The following is a 6,359-nucleotide window of genomic DNA, read 5'->3' on the forward strand; positions in this document are numbered from 1 at the left end:
ACATGTAGTATAATTACCCATTTAATATCTTGGTTTTAACAATGAGAATATCTTGTAAATATAGTTTTAGTTTTTCTAATATGATACTAGGAAAGGGGCTGAACAGCTCAGTAATAACATGCTAATAATATCTTTAATCCAATTATATCAAGGTGACATTCCTTTAATAAAATAACAGTGTTATGTCAGTGTAATAACAAGTCAGTAATGACTAGAAATAAATGCTCCAATTCTCCTTACCTCACCATTTAGTCAGTTATTGTGTCAAGCACATACAAGTACCCAGCACACATGTATTTATAAGGCACCAAAATACATTTACAAATATAACACAAATAATTCTGCATGACAACAGCACATATCGTATTCTGTGAGGATTTTTCCTTTCTTGCATCCAGCCGTCCATCATCCAGACTCATCTACCTGTCTGTGGATTCAGTCTGGTGACCCTTCAGAGAAACCTTTCAGGCGTAGCGACATTTCCGATGGTTCATTGTTCTCATAAAGTTTATAAATTATGGATGAGGAACAGTCGTTCACGGTGACCTGATGTGTCCTCTCCTTCTGTTTTTATCACTTCCTGTCTCTCTCTCTCTCTCTCTCTGACTGTCTCATATTAATTCATCCTTTCTCATCTTTCTTGCCATTGATCTGTTCACACTGACACAGTAAACTGAGGAGAAAAGGAAGGCAATGGAAAGACAATGGATGAGTTATACTGTAGGGCTGCACTACTCTTCCCTTAGTTTTTCTACAAATCATTGGCTGCATTTTGCTGCTGTAAAGTTGTGCTTTGAATTCTCAGAAAAAGATCAGCAGCTTCCAAGGTTTAGAAAGGTTTGTTACACACAAGGATTCAGTCACATGTACAACTTTAACTTTGTGAGAAACCATCCAGCTCTGCACGTGTTTCTTTTAAACTCTTTACTGAAGATGTTTCATTTTGTAAAAATACTGCAGAGACATAAGAGATGTTTTCACCCTCTAGTGACGGTACTACTAAGATGAGGACTGACGGGGAAAAGATGTCACAGGCCTCAGGTTCCTCTTCTCTAATTGGTGGAGATTGAACAATATTTGTGTTGAAAGTGTGGTTGTACGAGATTTTGCAACCCTGTCGTCAGTCAAGAATGTGTTCAGTTACTTTTTTCCTTTTCTTTACGTCCACTGCCAATGTTTTAAAGAGGACATATCATGCTTTTTTGTTATTTATATACTGTTATAATGTCGGATGTTAAAAATAGTCCAAGTTTCAGCCTCAGCGTCTGGCGCTCTGTTTACCTCGACTTCCTCTTTATGATAACATGAAATTGTTTCTGTATGCCCACAAATGAATGTCTGGTCTGTAGTCTTGGTTGCTAAGGTGGTTGCTAAGGTTGTTCCATGTGTTGTACACATTGTCCACACACATATATCTAATCGGATTCAGCTTCAGCAAGAAAAAGAAGTCAAATCTGACTACTGTTTGTTTACGTAGCCTCCAGAGGAAGTTAACCAATCAGAACAGAGTGGGCTCATCTGGAGGCGGGGCCTTAAAGAGACAGGAGCTAAAACGGCCTGTTTCAGACAGAGGCTGAACTGAGGGGCTGCATAAAGGACCAGTAGAAGATAAATAAGGAGTTTTTAAACTGTAAATCATGCAAAGATATTCCAGTAGAGCCCCAGAATGTAAATATAGAGCTGGAAATATACAGAATATATGTCCTTTAAGACTCAGTTTAGATCTACTTGAGGTGGGGTTCAAATACAAATCACAAAATCACAGGGTTTTACAACCTGTACAGCATAGGACTCTCCTCTATCCCCAAAGCCTTGAATCGGATAAGTTATCTGATTGATTTATCATTTAGGTACATGTTATACATGTTATTTTGTAGATGTTGTACACAGTGTAAGTTAAACGTGTACACATAAATGACAGCAGAAAACTATTAAACACAGATAATGACACAGTGCAGACAACCCAAACACTATACCAGTATAAATCTGAATACAGATATTTTTGTATGTATATACACATGGGGCTAACGTCTATGTGCTCTTGTACATATCCGCTCAACACACTGTGTAGAGCTAATTTAAGTAGAGCAGATCAAACCACTGACAAACTACTGTATGTATGATACAGCATCTAAAGATGGAGGCATTCTCAAATGTTAATCTGAGAAGAGCTGAGTCCGGCTGGAACAGTATATCGGAGGGTCATTCAGTGTTTGGGAGCATCTTTGTGTTTTATTTATTTTTTTATTTTTTATTTTTTGCTGAGACACAGCGACACTTTTCCCTGCTGTGAATCCACTCAGTATTCCTGTCAGCGAAACAGACTGCGCTGCTTTAAAAATAGAACATCTAACTTTGTGGTGGAAACAAATCCCAAGGACATAAAAACAAAGGAAGAACCGGGAATTTGGAGAGCCTGGACACCGTTCAGTGGTTACCATGCCAGCGACCCAAGAGGGTGGTATGTGTGTTTGTGTTTTTTTGTGTGGTGGGATCTATGGCAAGTTGGCAGGACGTATAGTGGAGCCCGCAATTTGTTAAAAGGGGTTGTATGACCCTGTGTGTGTGTGTGTGTGTGTGTGTGTATAATTGCTGAGACACACACACACACGAATCTAAAGAACTACAGATTGATCCTGGAGAGGTTTAACTTTCCTCCTGTTCTCTATATATTCATCCATCTATTCATTCATTCGTTCATTAGATCTGCAGCATCAGTTTCAGTGCTCACAGAGGCAGAGCTGAATTAAAACGTTTTTAAAAGGCAAGAAGTTAAAACTCCAAGGTTTTACTCAAAACTGAGTTTGTATGTTCAAGTTTCTGGTCAGGTATCGACTAGAATGACTTTATTATCACTGCACGTTCCCAGTACGAGTAAATTTTGCAACTCCTAGATACGACTATATTAAAAAGAGAGTAGAATACAAACAATGTATTAAAAAGAAACAGATGAATAGAGACAAATAAAAATAAATAAAAACAGACAGACATCCTTTCCATGTAGAGTAGTATGTCCTTATTTTAGGATTTAAATCTGACTTTGGTCCAAGTCTCCAGACTAGAGCTCTGATCACATCTACATTGGTAATAAAACAAATGACTTTTGAATTTGAAGCAGGCGTTAACTGACAATTAAATATAGTTATATTAAATATATAGAGCCTAAGGTGACGTCTTCAGATGTCTTGTTTTATCCGACCAACAGTCCAAAATCCAAAGACATTCAGTTTATTATCATGTATAACAAAGAAAAGCTTCAATTCATCACACTTCAGAGGCTGCAACTACGGTCTTGACCTGCTCTATGTGAAAAGTGCCTTGAGATGACTTCTGTTGTGAAATGGCGCTATATAAATAAAGATTGATTGATTGATTGAACTGACACAATTTTGACATTTTCCTTAAAACATTACTTAAATGATGTAATCAATCATCAAAATAACTGCTGAATCATTTTATGTCCATCAATTAATCGACTAATTGTTGCAGCTCTAGTTTGAACGTCGCTGTATGTCATCAACATTTCAACCAAATTCAGTTCAGTTTTAACCAGATGTCAAGATGCCCTGACCAGAAAATCACAAAATCAATACTTACTGGGCTATTACACAAATGCCAGACATGTTAAGAGTTGATATCTGGCCGTCAGGTTCTGACTCCATCACTCCTGGCAAGAAAAAACCGAACTCTGACCTGCACAGATTTGGGGAGTGACCACCATAACGTCTCTCGTCCTGTAATTTGTGGGACTTGTTGGTTGCAGAGTGTGTCGTGTTTAATTGTAGTAACTCTTGAGACCAGCTCACAGGCTTTGCTTCATGTTTGACACACTCTCCTCCCTCCACATCGTATTCATGCTGCAGCTGAGACCACTTCAGAGTAAAAACTCTTTTATTAGACGTAGAAAATCCAAGAAGGTCACATAAGACCGAGGACTCCGATACCCACATCATAATCACCTTTCCCACTTCACATCTCCAACGTGGCCTTATTGTCCTTGTACAACACACACACACACACACATATATACACCCTGCAGGGAGCAGCATGGGTCAGATCCTCCATAGATTTGGACGCTAAGACCCCCCCCCCATGTTGGACGCTGGCTGTCTGTCTGTAAAGACTTGGGCACAGCGAGGGTCTGGCAGCTCTCCGCCTCGGTTCAGCTCTGCTTTTATTCTTCAGCTTATTTTTTTTTCCTATATTCATTTTTTTTTCTCTCCGCTTTAGCGAATGTGTTCACACACCTTCACACACACACGCCGCCAAACAAACTCAAGGTTCCCCTGAGCTGCAGATCAAACCTTTGTGTTTCATCCTTCAAGAAACTTCAAGACTTCAACTTCATAGTAGCTAATCCTTAATCCTGAGTTGCAAGAACAGGAAACATTCCAGAAACCTTAGACTGAATATGTACAGTAAAGCTGCAGACAGGGTTTTGACCCACAACGTTTTGTTGAGGACAAAATCTCTCAGGATCAACCTTTAGCAACATCATTTGTTGGAACCAAAACTGTTGCAAAAATTATTTACCACTAGGGTTAGAGTTTGGTTCAGCATGAGCAGATCAAGATCATGGTAAAAGGAAACCAACGTTGACTTTTGGTAAGAAACAGTACGTGAAAAGCAGTCTCTAGTGTCTAAATCCAACATCACACCACACCTGCCTTTACTTCTTTAATGCCTGTTGTCATTTTTCCGGTGAGGACAGTCTTGTTTTCAGCTTGACTCCAGTGGGAACACAGTTTTGTACAATGTGATGTTTGAATGTTTAGTCAGTCAGTGTTGAGGTGAAGTGAAGAAACTCATAGGAACATCTGGCAAAAAACATGAGAACTTACCTTAAACTTTCACATCATCAGCTTTTAAGTTGCTCCTATCTGCAGAATTTTTCCGATTGGCGGATTTCACTTTGAATGATGAGAACAAGGAAGGTTTTGCTCATATTCAGTCTGTCTGCAAGATATTCCTGCCCGAAAACCTCCCATCAGGTTTGCTGATAGGAACATCTTGAGGCACAACACCTCCTTTTTGCATCAGCACCAGACCAACCTGAATTCTGACCCTAATACACTACAATGTAGTAACTATTACATTTACTACACTGGCCCATCTTTTTACCTGAAAACAAACTTAATTTTATTTTTAATTTAATTTTGATTATTAACTTAATTTAGAGCATTTTTTTGTAGAATCTCTTCCAACTTGCACCAAGTGCAAAAGCTCCTATCTGCACTTTGTGAGGCATTAATATCTAGTCAGTATTGTTAACACATAATATATTATGTATTGGGTATCCTTAACAAATAGCATTCTGCAACAAAACAACAAGCTTTTTTAGTTTGCTCAAAAAAAAGTGCATTTTTCAGATAGGAGGTTTTGCTCTTCGGCCATTGAAATGTTTTCATCAATGAAATCATGTTTGTCTCTGGTTTACATTTCAGCTGCAACAGTTTTAAATCTGAGCCCAGCAGATATCTGCTGCACTCTGCTGGAAGATGTCTGTTATTGCAAAAGGTCCCAAAACCACAATACACATTAATTATTTTTTTTTCTCCAATATTTCTTTATTTATTCACAGTTTCAGTAAACAATACATCCAGTGACACATGTTTGTACTCATCCCACAGACCTTTAAGTCATCGACAGGTTAGTGTGTTAGTGACCAGAAAAACAGTGTGATACTCAAGAAGAGAGAGTATATAAATGAACTGAATTAAAAATAGTAATAAAAGTAAAAGTAAGTAAATATATAAAAATAATTAAAAAAAAATAGGTTAATAAATAATAGTAAAAATTATAAAAAAAAAAAAAAAAATAAGCAGATAAGTACATCCAATTAATTAATAAATAACATAGATAAAACACTGAAATTGTTTGTTTGTTTGTTTGCTGCCTCCATCTCTGCATGATCAACAGATCAACCCTCTGTTCAATACACATGACTTGTAAGCAAGTTTTGAGTATACAGTGTGTTTACACTGGAAAAAATCACTTAAACAGCTGCAAAATAAAAAGCAGCTTATTTTTGAGTGTGCTGTTGATGAACACTATTCTCCCACAATGCATTGCAATGCATAATGAACATGGACGAGCTTCTCACAGCTGGACAGCTACAGAAACACCTCGAAAACAAAAGATAAGTAGTGAATTTTCAAGACATCTTGTCATGGTTTAACTGGTGGTGACAGTGTGATGTCACACTTTGATTGCATCATTTCCTGCAAGTATAAAACAGTGCAGTATGTTGATTTTTTTTGTACAGCAACTGCAAAACTCTGAAGATCAGTGTATAGTGTATATAATATAAACTACAGTTATAGTTTAATGTAGTAAATCCAGAATAAAGTCATTATATT

This window comes from Thunnus thynnus, chromosome 14 (assembly GCF_963924715.1).
Source record: "Thunnus thynnus chromosome 14, fThuThy2.1, whole genome shotgun sequence".
NCBI classification, from domain to species: domain Eukaryota; kingdom Metazoa; phylum Chordata; class Actinopteri; order Scombriformes; family Scombridae; genus Thunnus; species Thunnus thynnus.